Genomic DNA, 15,270 nt, shown 5'->3' with positions numbered 1-15,270 from the left:
GTAGACTTTTGAACGGGAAAAAAAAAAGCCCATATCATTGGTGATGATCTCAGTTGGATTGCATTATTCTGTTACCTTCAAATCATGCCTCCATCTGCTTCTAACAATTCCAGTTACACTGATGGCATTGCAGAATTAGAACAAGAGTATGAGCTCCAGCATAGACAGAAGCCAAAATATTCTTGAGTAGAGATGCCAAGTTCTGAGTACAGTCAGACTTTCTGTGATGTTTTTATGGTTGACGTCATTCATTTTTTAAACTTCTTCTAATCCTCCAAGATATTTTGGGAATAGTTATAGGGGTTTCTTACATACTTTCTCTTTAATAATCAAATTATGAAATAAATTTTTATTGCATTGACTTATTGAAAACAGAAAACTCAATTTGTGCTTGTGGTATACTATCCTTTCATGTGGATTACCAGAAATTTATTATTTATTCAAGCGCTATCAGCTGCGGAGTTGAAATGTTCTCTACCCCATCTTTGAGTCAGCAGAAAGCTATATGGGCATGGAATTTGTTACCTCCATTGCTAACCTCTGTCCTGACCCTGTTGCCTTATTCTCAGTCAGGTACTTGGCTTCCTTCCGAGGTGACAAAGATGACAACACCTAACAGATTTTATACACCTTAAAGGCCATTTTTGAATGATGTCAGAAAAAGCTGGGGGGAGAGGGAGAAAATGGAACAACTAAGGGTGATTTAACTGTTTCACAGACATACTGGAACTGGGGATCAGATGAGGGCAACATCATGAAGATCTAGAATGGACAAAAGATATTGCCAGGGCTGTAGTTAAGTGCAAGTGGGCACATGATTTCTATGTAGGTTGGACCATAGATAGCACATCAGATCAGACTGGTAAAACAGTAATTACTCCACAAAAGATATCTACATCTCTAAAATTGAGATGGATTTAAAAGCTTCCTGAAGCTACAAGTGTAATCCCTTAATAAACTCTCAATCCCTCCAAATTTGGTTCAACTGTTCACTCAGATAATCCACTCACCCTCTATCTTGTTTGGTCTAAGCTTAATGAAGCCATAACTGTAGCATAATCATTTATACCCACTAATCATTTCTACTCCATCACCTGGATCTGCTGAAAAAAGTAACCTCAAGGAGTGATCTAACATTCACATTAAATAGTATGTGGCATAAGATAGAACCCTATAAAATGTTATAACATCTTGTGATTGAACAGAATCATTCATGTAAGCATGAAGTCATGGTAAAGAAGAATCACTCACACCTGACTCATGGTACTTCCACACTGCCATTTTCACTCCCCACACACACAGAGAAGCAAAATCCATGATTGTTTGAATTCTGCTGATTTGCATTGCTGAGAACAAGGAACACAAATCATTGCCCCAAAACAAAAACAAAATTCCATCAATCCTACTCCATATAATAGGGAAAGGAAAGAAAGGTAAACCCGTTTGAGTGATGCTTTGCACCCTGGTTGGTCTATAGCTGAAATAGATGTGACGGACAAAACTCTTGCCGGTTTCACACCTGCTCCTTTCACTTAGCCTACTGCAAAGCAAAGTAGCATTTCTCCTTCAGAATCCAAAGCTCAGAAGCCAAGAAGAACAGTAAGGCAAGAGTTACCTCCAATAGAAAGTGAAGCCACAGCATTAAAAACAACACAAAATGTAGCTTTGCACCAATTTCAGCTACACACATTGTAGCTGGAAATAAATATACAGTAGAGTCTCGTTTAACCGACCTTCGCTTATCCGACATTCCGTCTTATCTGACGCCCCTAAAAAAAACACAACACGCATAAATCGGCAACGAGAAAAGTGTGCCGCTTGTTTGTGAGCGTGAGTGTACTCTTTCTTGTTACTCCTGACAGTGCGGCGCTGCAACACAAAAATCGATTGCAACAGGCACAGCAGATCGGTTTTTTTTTTTTTTGTTACTGCACTCAATCGTTACTGTGTGTTATCCGACATTTTCGCTTATCCGACGTTCTGCCGGCCCGTTTATGTCGGATAAGCGAGACTCTACTGTACTCAGTTCTTCGACACTACTGACTTCATGGAAATAAAAAATCTGGAGCTACTTTCAAATTGGTATAGAATCTTTGAGTGGAAGTGCCTTCATACTGTCAGGATCTAGGCGAGCAACTATCAAAGGGCTATTAGAAAGTTATTAGAATATTGATAATGTTAACAGGCATGTGCTAATTAGCTAGTAAGTACAAATGTTAGTTTGGGAAGGAATCATAACTTGTGTAGATGGTTGCTTGTTCCTGCCATAAAAGGGAAGGGGAAATGGAGAATAAACAACAAAGGCCAGGTGCGGTGTTATCTAGCCTCAAGGCGTCGGCAAGGCTGAACAACCGTGAGACCAAAGAAGAGGCGCAAAGGAATCAAGCGGGAAAATAGAGTAGAGGGGGGTTAGAAGGAGAGCCCTGGCCAGGGAGGGTTAGTCTCAGCAATCTATGGAATGCTGTATGCTGCTTCTCAATAAAGAAATCTTTACTGGAAACAAACTGGCTCCAGGAGATTTACTGGAATTGGGAACCGAGCATGCAGACTCTGACACATACAAACTCTTTGGCAGGATATCATGATCAACAGTGCTGAATGCTGCTGAATTCCTGGAAGAATCAGAACAGCTTTACTGCCATCCTCTAGGGTTACAAGGCAGCTTCAGTTGCAAAACCATGCCTAAACTCTACCTGAAATGGAACTAGAAACTATCCATTTCATCCAAGAATGTCTAAATCTGATAAATTACCACCCACATGATCACCTTGCCTAAAGAGAAGATATTAGCCACAAGTCATCACTATTCATCTATTCTAAATCCAATGTTTGTTTGTTTAAAAAAAAAAATCAGGGCTGGTCTTTATCACCTGCTTTAAAACAGTTGGGATTACTCCCATTCATCAGGAGTGGGAATAAGCTGGTCACCCCTTCCCTGCTAAATGTAATCCACGATCGGCAGGAGCTCAACTTTAGTTGTCTGCCTCTTGGGGTTATGAGTACTGGAAATCATTCAAAGAATCTGGTTAGACACATCTACCACCTCCACAGACTAAATTGCCAGAACTGGGAAGGCTCCAATCAATTTTATCCTTGTATCTTGCAAATATGTCACAGCATTCCACCAAGCTCTACCAGGGCTTAGAAGACTGAAGAACACTATACATTCAATGATGCAACAAATGTTTAAAATTAATATTCAGATGAAACCATTTTTTTTTATTAGGACTTATGGATACCCAGTGTGCATGGAAGATTGGTTTTATATATGGTAACTGCAGTGAGGCTATTATATGCACAAAGATGGAAAAACACAGAAGTACCCACAATGGAAGAGTAGATTGTGAAGATGGCAGAACTTGAAGAAATGGCAAAATAACTTGTTTGATTAGGGACAAAACAATAAGTACTTTTATAAAAGATTGGAAAACTTTTATGAACTTTTTGCTGAAAATGGACAAAAATGAACTGGTGATCTCTAGATTTGCTGATTAAAAAAGGGTTAAATATGGGAAGAAGGGAATTATATAATATAATTCTAAAGGGAGAGAGATGGTAAAAGTTTGTTTATAACACCTGTACAGGTAGTCTTCGGGTTATGATGGCAACTGGGACTGGGATTGCTATTGCTAAATGATACAGCCGTAAAGCGCGACATCATGTGACTGCATCACTTAGTGACAACAATCCTGGCAGTTCTGGTTGCCATCGTAACCCCAAGATGCACAGGTCATCAAGTGGGAAGAGGTGGGAGTTTCAGGTAAAGAGCATGGGAGTGGGGTGGTGCCGTAGTGGTATGGGGGAGGCCAAGGGAGGGCCGACGCAGGCTGTGCGCAAGTCATGGGAGGCCACAGGAGGGCCTGGGTGGCCCTCGCATGCTGCACATGGGTTGGGGAGACCCTGGGAGGGCTGACACGTGTGTGGAGGGGTTGCTGCAGGCAGGAGAAAAAGTGGGAGCGACTTACCAGAGCAACTTGCAACCTTCCCTACTGGCTTCCTCACTGACTTTGGTTGTGGAAAGCCGGCAGGGAAGGTCACAAATGGCAATCTCATGACCACAGCTCCCTGGGATGTCATAATTGCAAGCTGGAGGATGTTGTGAGGGCCACAACTTTGTGAACTGGTCATAAGTCTCCCTCATTCAGTGCCTCCATAACCTTGAATGGTCACTGAACGAATGAATGTAAGGCTAGGACTACCTGTAAAGAAGATTGTAAGCCGCTTGTTTAAGTTTCTTTTTTCTTTTCCTTTCTTTATCTGTACTGCTTCTAGAACTTTTTCTTTTATCTTTTGCCTTTTTCTACTTTTCTTTTACATATTTTTCTTATTTATCTTTTAATTATGTAAAAACTTTCAATAAAAATTATATATACATATATATATATATATATATATATATATATATATATATTTATATGTATATATAATTTTTATTGAAAGTGTGTATATATATACACACACACACACACATATATAAAAAGAAGGTTGAAGAATACTGAAAGGACACAATGGTGCAGAAGGTATGTAGTTTATTGGTCTCTTGTACTGCCATAGAATAGGTTTGATAATCAGAAGTTAAGTTTTTCTCTATTTGTATTCCAGTAATCTCCCAGCTTGGACATTGCCCTCAGCTAAAGGGCTGAACGTAGGATCTTTCCACACATGCATTCCTAATCTTAACAGGAAGAGACCCGATGGAAAATCTATCCACCTGCCTAATAGAGAAAGCTAGCCCAGAACCTGTCCCTATGAAACACTTGCAAATATCCCAGAGTAGTTGTGTGTGTGTGGGGGGGGGTGTCTCCTCATCCAGCCCTGAATCGAATAATTCAGGCCCGTTAGGCAGTTTTTCCTCTGCAGGGTTGTACAGCAGCAATGTTGGGTGAGTTGTCCCAGATGAAACAAAAACTCTTTGATGACCCTTTGATGGTCTTCAGCTGCTATTGGACTGGGACACATTTTTAAAAAATTAATTTAAAGTAAACATCAAAAGATAGTTTTGAATTACTTCCAGCTTTAATATGCTTTTAGTATCATTTATTTATAAAGTCGGCTGACTCTGGCAACTGAGCAGGTATCTTTAAGGGCAGTGGATTATCATAACTTATAGTAAACAAGTCATCAACACATACTTTTGCTGAAACCCCACCAAATTATGAGCTAAATGAAAAGCCACATGCTCTTGCCCGATTCCCCCTCATTTCACCAGGCTCTACACAGAAAAACTTCCTAGTTATTCAAATGATTTTCTAATGAGAGGGTCTCTCTGGTTCTCCAAAGAAAGATTCTGCATAAAAGGAGAATCCAAAGTGTGAAATGTACCATTGGAGAATTCTTCTCTTGTGAATGAAGGAAAAGGGCATGAGCTGGGGGAGCAATGCCCTGTTTGATGAATAAATCCATTTTCAAGGTAAGTCTTAGCAATTGCTCGGATAAATTTTAGTCTGATTTTCAAGAGCTGGAGTAAAGGCCAAGACAGATCAAAAAGATGGTTAAGTGAAATGAAGTGTATATATCGTATATACCCAAACATGCAGTTGCGGGGGGGGGGGTGAATGCTAAAAAAATGGGGGGAGGTACATTCCAATCATCCTGCTCTCTATGTTCTTAGACTTCACTTGTTTATCTGAAAGTTTATTTCTGCTTTTTACAAAGTGTCCAAATTATATAGCTTTTCAGAGTACTTGAAGGCAGGGGATGGAGATGGCAAGTCCAACCATCTTGAACAGAAGATAGAAGAAGCAAAAATGGTTCCGTAAACTGCCATCACCAGCTCCACATGGTAATCTCTATTCTGACAGCCATTTTGGAAAAGCCAATATGCCCTGAGGGGAAAGGTAAAGAAGGAGATAAAGCTTACTAGATGAAAGGGAAAACAAAAGAGAAGAGAAATAATAGAAAAGGAAGAGAGAAACAGATCAGTAAAAAAACAGGACAGACCAGGCAAAGAATAGGTGGAGTGATAACTCTGAGAGACAATACGGATACTCCTGTTGATCTGGACAACTCAATAAGCAACCATCACCATATCTTTTTCCTCCTCTATTTCTAAAACTTTTCTTTGTGTCTTATGCCTTTTAGAAAGTAAATGTTAGGGAACGGACTGCTTTATGCTTGACTCTGGGACCCTTCTGTAAAGATAAAGATGAAAAAATACTTTGATAGATAAATAAGATAATTCCAGTTTCTCTCTCCCTCCGTCTCCAAACACCACATGAAAAGGGACCACAGAAATTAGAACTAGTATAATAGTTTGAACTGAAAAAGGTAAAAAATAAGCCTCCGAATTCTAGTAAAAAGATAGAAATCGTAATAAAAAAATTAATACAACACAGTTCAGCAACTTCTTTTACCAGGTATAACCTACATTTTAAAAGTGAAAAAATGATTGATCTTTTATAAGCAAAAAGGAGGTTGAAGATTGATTCACACTAGCTTGAGATTAAAGTGGAGCTGCGCTAAATGTCAGATTGCATACCATTTAGTTTTTAGTGCATTTTTTAAGATATGGGTTTAAATTATTGTTAGCTGCCCTAAGAAACATTGTTTTGAGTGGCAACATCATTCTTTAAATATGTATTTTTTAAAAATCAAGTAAATGAATTAACGTATGTTGCTAAACAGTAAAACTATGCCCTTACCTTGTTCCGTCTCTCTATTTCTTCTCCGTTCTTTCCTTCCGCATGAGTCTTTTGCAGATGTTAGCTAATCTACAGATGACAAGAACTGAGGAAAGCAGAAAAAACAAAACCAAACAGAAAAACCACCTTCCTCTTACAATCAAAATAATGTATTCAAGGAAGGCACTCAATTCGTTTTTTTCCTCCTAACCCCACACAGATACACATCAGTCACACTATTCCCTTTCAGAATGAGCAATTTTACAGAAATTGCAGAAAAAGAATAAGAAAGAAATAAGAAAAAGGAAGGAAGGAAGGAAGGAAGGAAGGAAGGAAGGAAGGAAGGAAGGAAGGAAGGAAGGAAGGAAGGGAGGGAGGGAGGGAGGGAGGGAGGGAGGGAGGAAGGAAGGAAGGAAGGAAGGAAGGAAGGAAGGAAGGAAGGAAGGAAGGAAGGAAGGAAAAGAAACTACAGTCAGGTGATAAGGGGAAAAGGGAGAAATCAAACTAGAGTTAGTATACACCAACACTCTCTGCTATACCTCTCTGAACTTTTCTATACTTGCAAATCATCCTTGCTTTCTACCATATCCGTACACCATTTCATGCATTTCCTTTTATTCTTGAAAGTTCTCACTGCTCTCTTTTTGAGGATCTAATCAATTTCATCCGACCATGATTTTCTCAGTCTTCTTCCTCTCCCAACGCATTCATTCTTCCTTCATATATTTATTTTGCAAGTTGACCTTCGTTCCTATACTCTATGTGATCAAATAACTCAACGTATTTCTTTCGTACTAGTTGCTCATGTTTGCATTCAGCCCAGATGCATTCAGCACTCATTCATTCTTGACCTTATTTTTCTTTAATCACACACATTTTTAACCTCTTCCCACTCCATTCAACTTAGAGTGAAACTTTGTTTCAGTAGACCTTGGTACAATAATCTTCACAGCTGACCAAATTCTCACTGCAGTTTATGTCATTTGTATGATGATGTAATCATACAAAGGACCTATAATGGTGCAAATAATGACATTTATGAAATTTACATCATTTGTGTACTGATATTATAATGCAAATATCATAAAATTTTACAATACTCTATTCTCTTATTCAACAATAATGACCAGTGGTTAATGTCTTCTCTCTAAGAAAGGTGGTCACAGATGTTGTTAGTCCAGAGAAAGTTTCAGGGTTAAACAACAAAGTCTAATTAAAAGGAATTAACTTAAAATAAGGTATAAAAAGACAAATTCTTTAAATGAAAAGAGATGAGGTTAAAGGCAAAACAAATAAGAAATCTCAGTCTTTTGCAGGATTTTGCAAAATCTCAAGTATTTTGTGTATATTTGTATAATAAAGCCTTTTTTGCAATAAAGTCTCATCTCTGCCGGGCTGCCATTATCCCTTATAAAAAAAGAACTGATGACATCTCCCCTGAGACCACTGCCATCTCCAGTCAATTTCTCATCTTGCTTCTCTCAGAACTTATTAGAACTTGATCTACTAAGTTTCATAATCCTATCAATTTCATGGTATACATTCTATGTTGGAGGTTGAACTTAGTGCCACTGATCTTTCGATAACTCCTGACCTACTGAGTGGAAGGGGAGGTGGGGCAATAGGGTGTAGATAGAGAATTAAGGTTTCCCTCTGTGTCCGCTCTTTGTCTATCATTTTGCTTGCTCTTTGTCTTAGAGACTGGAAGAAAGTCACTTCCTTCTGCCTTTGTTCCCAGGCACACAAGCACAGAACACATGTATTCTTTAACTTTGACATCCTCTGGGCAGGATGTAGCTAGCTAGATGCTGGGCTTTGTCTATCCCTATAATGCATTTCATGTAAATAAAACTCCTTTCTGTTATAGTTATAACATCTGCTTCACTAGTCATTGCTCAGGTCAGATTCCCACTTCCAGGAATGCTCACATGCGTACACAGACTGCTTCAACTGCAAACAGAAAACTTGCTGACTTGGTTTTTCTCCTTGGTAGTTAGTTTGAAAAGTGGTAATTTACAAAATCCTTCTCCCAGTTTTAGGGCATAAAGCTGCCTCTTTTGCCTCATTTCTTCCTAATCGTGTAATTAGGAATAAGAAGGAAGAATGACAATAACCAAATTCCCCTGTTAAGTAACTAATTGCAATGGGTATGGTGAAGGCCACTGATTCATTCTAGGAAAGAAGGACATCAAATCCACTTGGGGCTTCTTGAGGATTTACAGAAAGAGGCAGCGATGTGAATTGTTTTCACCAGCTACAGTATTTCTATTACAGAAGATTTGGCAGGCAGAAAAAGCAAGAGAAGACAAAACACAGAAAAGGCTGTAAATGTAAATTCCTCTAGGACACAGAATGAAAATGCAAGCTTTTTTAGAGAAAGGAGAGACAACCTCAAAATGTCTTCCACTTTTGCCACTGATGACCCTTCCCACTGTGCTTCAAGTGCATGTTTTCTATTTGAAGCTGTACTCTAATTCTGGATTTTCTGCAGTAATGAAAAGATAGGAGAAGGGGTTAAAAAAACATGGGAGATCATAAATGTTATAACTTGCGCTGCTTCCACATGAGACATTGCTCAATTATCATGCTTCATTCATGTAATTTTATACGGTTGTCTAGATAATGCCACCTGTTTGCCACCTTGTTTGGGTTCTTCAACACATCTTTCTGTCTTCTTTCCTTTCCTTCCAAATTCCTTAAACAAGAAAAGATTAATACCACAACATCTTTTGATGTTCCATTCTTCAGGTAGAAGAACATGTGGTCTGAAATCCACAGGAGTATCTTTATACTGTAGTTCTACAAAGTTCACTGCTCCCTATGAATATCTATGTTCTCTTAGCCCTGAGAATCCAATGCGTTCACCTAGATATCAAATAAACAGCAAAGGAGGCTGGGGATTTGACAATAATGACTTTCAGTATTAAAGCAGATGACCCTCATTGGCCATGGAAGCATGGCTAGACTTTCCCATGTATGAAAAATGGCAGATTTTAAGGGTTGTTTTTTTTTCTTAATAAGGAAAATGGTAAGGGATGGAACAACATACATACTGTTAGGGATGGAGACAGACTGTTGCAAGGCAGGCATTCTACTAGTGGACTAAAAAGGAGGCCTGGAATTGCCCTAAGGTTCAAATTACATGTGGAGTTCACTTCTTAATTTGCCCATGAATAAAAGTATCTTCGTTCACAAACTGACAGCCTAGGCCCCAAACCTGAACTGGGAAGTTTATGAACTCTGAACTGTTTGTGAAATGATTTCTTACTGATTTGCATACCAGAGCATTCAGGATCTCTGATATTTTGTGTATGAAGGACAGGAGACTTTCAAAAGACAGGGCTAATATATTAGGGCTACAAAACTCCAGATGACCACTAGCAGTAAAGTGATGCAAAAAACTCATAATGCTTTGCTGGCATCCAGTATCATTCTGATTTTTCCAGCCCTGATAAGATAACCCTACTGAAGATATCCAACCTCAGATGCCGTGTGTTGGCTGGCACGGCTCATAGACCAATCAAATAGTTCAAGATGCCCCTGGAAATAGGTATCTCATAATGATGTTGAATTTCAGTGATTTTTTTCCTCTTTAGAGAAATAAGGAGGGGTTCTGTGGTTTCTCACCCACATTTTGTTGGTGGCTCATCTTTCTATGAGATCCAGCCATAGGTAACACAGAGGAAATCCACCAAGTTCTACACACTGCTGAGATTTCATCTCTCTCTGCCACCCACTCTTTCCTTGCAGCTTGTAACCCTCTCTGGAGTTGGGGGCACAGCTTTGATTTATAGGTGGGGTGACAAATAGACATGTACTGTGGGGAAGACAGTGAATACCACAAGCATCACAGAACCATGTCTGAACTGCTGCTATTCAGGCTGCAGCATATATTTGATGCTTACTCTAGCTCCTAGCTTTAATGTGAGGCAGAGCAAGGCAGACTGAAGCAATAGATTTTTGAGAGCCAATAAGTCTGGAAGAAAATTAGCCTTGGAAGTGAACAGGAATTACATGAGAATATGGCATGCACATACGTCTGTATTTGAAGAATTTATAAACCAGAACTTTATAAACCATTAAAAAGTTTCGTAGGTGATCTAATTTGTCACTCTGATTACCAATTTATTTTATACAACTCTTCCCAACAAAGGAGCCCTGTTGTGTATTTTTTTTAAAAAAATCAAAATTATCTTCAGAAAAACTATTTATTTCTCACATTTCTATCTGCCAGAATCCAAAGACTCCTGGTAGTTTAAAGTAAAAAAAAAAAAAATGAAACAAACACAATTTAAAAGTACTATGCAATATTATAAAAGATAACATCATTTTAACCAACAGATAAAGTAACTTCAACTTTGGAATTTCATAAAAACAATTACTGAGGGGGAAAAAATGGTCCCGCGAGCCCAAATAATAAAATAATTGGAGTTCATTTAAAAAGGAAGCCTGCAAGGCCGCAAATGTCTTGGAGCAAAAGTTACCTGCAAATGCCTGGGTGAACAAGCATATCTTCAACTAATGTTAAAACAAGCTAGAGTGCAGGCAGCGACCATCTTTCTCCAGGACACTTCCAAGATTGGAGTGCCATTAAACTGAGAAGGTCTTCCCACCAAAAATTGATTCTACAGTACCTGATTAAAAAGAGTGTGAATTCAACATTAAACAAGAATATGGCACAATTCAGAGAATTCAATTGCAAACGCAGTAACAGGAAATACTTGGGAATATAACAAGCTTTGAATTGTTACTTGAAAAGAGTATGTGCTAACATCAGACACACTTCACTTGGGGAGGTTTCCAAAGCAGAAGCATCATCCCAGAGAGGGCCCTTGCTTTTCTACATTCCTAGGCATTTTAATATATGAAATGCTGAGAAAGGCTTTCTCTGAATATCTCAAGGCCAGGCCTGGGTGAAATTTGAGGAGGTTCTCCTTGTATTGGCCCTCAAGCCATTTAGGCTGTTAAAGGTAAACACTAGAACTTTGGATTATTACCAAATACACTGATCAGTAGGGAGCCTACATAACTGATATAACATGACGTCATTTATATGGTTCTTCAGATGTTTTGGAGCCTGTGAGCTTCCATTTTTTTTTTTACTTACAGATCTCAGTGGGCATGGTGAGGTACACTGGGACTGGAGTTCAGCAAAATCCTGAAGGCCACTGTTGGGAGAAACAGACAGACTGACCAACAGACAAACTGACCAGTCAGCATTCTAGCAATCAAATATTGTACAATATGAAGTCTCTGGTCCTTTTCAAGGGCAATCTCTTATATTACACATACCCACAGTTCATTCTGGGAGTTATCAGAGCATGGATCACTGTCACTAGACTTTGCCTGTACAGGAAAGACCACATCCAACAAAGCTGGCAAAAAGTGCTTTGTACTACTATACCTACCTCCTTTGGGGGGGTGCAACTATGTCCATCTTCCAGACCGAACTATGAAACAGACTTTTTTCCCTACCATGCCCCCATCATTTTGCCTCAGTCTTGTCTTCAGCCCATAAGTGAGGCAGGGTTAATTTGTCTTTAGCTGTACCAATGTCAAAGGAGCATTTTCCCCCTTATCCTGATGCCATTCGAGGTCACCTTTCAAGGTGTCTAAAATCTGTTAATTAATCTGTCATTATCTTGGAGGGAAGTCAGGAAACTGTCTGTGTCTGGGAACACAGTCAATAGAAAGTTATGGATCAGCAATGGCTACAGCAAATTTCATGTGGTCTAGTTTTCTACCAAGTCAAAACAAGTGTATAAGTTCTTTAACTTGGCAGTGGGGAATAATCTCTACCCCCAACCAAGTTTCACTGGTTATTCTTCGTCTCAAAGCTGATGAAAAAAACACACAATAAAAATAAAATAAAAAGAATCACAGTCCCTTTTTCTCTTCTCATAGAGATCATCCATCAAGACAGTTAAGGCTGTTTCTGTCCTGCCAAGTCTTGCACTAAACCCAGAAGAGGTGATTAGCTGGGCCTTCCATTCTGGCTGCTAAAGATGGAAGCTGGAGGCTAAAATGTTCGCTATCTTCTCCCCCTAGAAGTGAGGTTAGCCCCATCCCTCTATTCCGCAAGTCCCTCAAGACCTAGCCATGGGATCAGGCCTGGGGGTTCCAGGGAACCAGGGAGATTTTGCAATGGCTCCCTTACTACAGTTAACATCATCCTCTCCTGTTGCGTGTGTTTTTATAGTTTTTATAGTTCAATGTTTTATATGTATTTATGGGTTTTTTAACTGAGTGTTGTACGCTGCCCAGAGTCAGTTTTGTGAGATGGGCAGCTATGTAAATATGATCAATAAATATTTTTTTTTAAATGGGGCTTCTCATTCTTTCCCCCTATATCCATTGCTCATTAGTGGGAGAACAGGTGGCATTTGGATAGGGTTTGCAGTATTAGGGACAATATTTTTGGCTAGAACTAATAACCAAGTTACAAATAAGTAAAAGACTTAACTTTCTTAGTGATAAATCACCTACAGGCCAAGAGAAATGATTCCAGGGGAAAGTCTGAGGAGAATATAATCAACAGGATTGATTTGGGTCAGTTCCAGATGACCAACTCTGGGATCTTAAATGCCCCTTGAGTTCTGGAATAAAAATGTGCTAAAAAAATATTTCACATGTAAGATAGACTGCTTTTTCTGCTAACCTGCTCCTGTACTTTTCATAGTATTACATTGTGCAGAAATTATATTGGTGAGATTTTCTTCACCATTTTTATCTTTGTGACACAAGAGGCCTCACCCATTTATAAAAGCACACCCATATTCACAAAACATGCTTAATAACGTCACCTGTGGTCCCAACAGGACAGAAATCCAGGCATTTCCTAGTTAAAAGGGAGTTCATGTGTTCTGTTTGTGTCCAGAGTTAATTGTTGAGTATCTTACCTTAATGCACTCTTTCTCATTTTGTCCTATTCCAAGGAAAGAGTTAAATACTGTGTAACTCTCTTGTATCCAGAAATGGAACGCACACAACACTCTTGATACCTAGGCCATTATGCGGTAGCTTTAATTTTGTTCAGTATGCTATAAAAACCAAGCCACTTTTCTTTACACATTATGATCTATGCCTTAGCAAGTGGTTTGTGGCCCTCAACCCATGCTCCATTTCCAGATGTGTGGGGTTGTTTCTTTTTAAAGCTAGCTGTCTCATTGGAATAGTAACCTATCTTCTCTAAGTTCAGGATTTCAGCAAGCCCCTTCCAAAACTACCGAATTCCTGACACAGCAGGGAATGTAATTGGGAGGGGAAGAGGGGAGTCACCTCTACTTTAGACTGACTAACATGGTCCATGGCACACCAGCTGGACCCCAATGCATGTCTTTCTGCTGTTTCATACTGATTTTTAATGCCACTCCCAAGACACTCTTCTTTCCTGTCCAGTTAAGTGTTCTAGCCACACGAATGCAGGCCAGAAAGTTTGGCTTCCATGGGGTTACCAGACGTCCAGTGAGGAAATATGTCTTCCTTTTTGTTCTCATGTCCTCTGTCTGGCAGGCATAGCCTTAAAATCAAATATTGTCTGGCTTTTTGAGTATCTTGCTTTTTGTTAATTTTGGACTGTTTTCACAACAGTAGTCATTCAAACTTTTGTGTATTGTGACCTTCTAAAGTGTCTGCTTCTTTCTTTCCCTCATCTGTCAATAGACTTGACAGCCTAGATTTTCATTATTTAATTTATTTCCTGATTCCAGCAATCGGTTTCAATCCAGTCTTTTCAAATCGATGATCACTGGAGTCTGTGGACTCGTCATATATTTCCATGGTGAAATTTGGAAAGCGCATGCAGTAGTCGATTCTGTATTATTGCTAGCATATGTTCTTGGAAATAAAGATTTGTTGGAAAAATATTGTGATTGAAAAACCAGTCTTTCTGATGCTAGAAAAAGTAATTTCATATACATGTAGGCCTAAGTACTTTTTTTTTTTTTTTGCAGTTTTTCACTATAAGTTTTGTCATGGATGCAAGAAACTTAAACAGTTAGTGTGTCTTCCTCCCCCCACCCTCCACATTTGTCCTCCTTTCCAATTATCAATGTTCTCCTTTGCCTGTTCAGTTATGTGGTACCTTTAGGCTTCCATACCTCTTGTCACCTACTAGATTTTACTATGAATAACCAGAGGTTTACCCTGTAAAGCGACCCCAGGCTGGGCCTAACAATAATTCATGTACCTGCAATTAACAGCACCTCAAGGAAAGTCAAAATGCCCGGTCAACACACTTCTGCATGTGGTAACCAGCTTCAAAGGCCAGGCAGTCTCCAGTTGCAGCTGGAGCACCTGACATCTGTGGCAGTTTGTTGACTGAGCTTCAGCTGGCACCGAGGGACTTGCAAGTGGCCTAGAAATAGAATGTAGAGCTTTGCAAATGAGTCTCAGATTATTGACTCTGCTGTGACAAGATCTACAGTGAAAAAGACACCGTTAGAACAACTCTTGAGGGACCAGACAGAAGTCGGGTATAATACATGAAGGTGGGGGGTGCAAATGGCTGCTTGCACAAAGCAGTTATACCCAGCAGCCGTTCTTAAAACTCAGCAGGCCAAACCTGGTCTAGTCATGTTGGAGAAAGGCATCTGGGTTACTTAACAACTCAATTTAGACAGTTCTTTTCCTGACAGGAGATCCCACAGGA

At 39.3% G+C, this 15,270-nt stretch overlaps 1 protein-coding gene across 1 annotated transcript in view; it reads right to left on the bottom strand.

Moving 5' to 3' along the window:
- CD4 (CD4 molecule) overlaps window positions 1-6,688 on the bottom strand; it is a 31,879-nt gene extending 25,191 nt beyond the window's left edge. Inside the window, exon 1 of the mRNA XM_025165114.2 lies at window positions 6,642-6,688. The gene's annotated coding sequence lies outside the window, so the exon portion shown is untranslated. The remainder of the gene's footprint in view (window positions 1-6,641) is intronic.
- Window positions 6,689-15,270: the final 8,582 nt, after the last annotated feature.

The sequence above is a fragment of the Python bivittatus genome, unplaced genomic scaffold (genome assembly GCF_059951505.1).
Source record: "Python bivittatus isolate LINGU-HERP-01145 unplaced genomic scaffold, Pbiv_v1 ctg000270_np1212, whole genome shotgun sequence".
NCBI lineage: Eukaryota > Metazoa > Chordata > Lepidosauria > Squamata > Pythonidae > Python > Python bivittatus.
The sequence above is the reverse complement of the archived record's forward strand: the minus strand, read 5'-3'. Positions and strand labels throughout refer to the sequence as shown.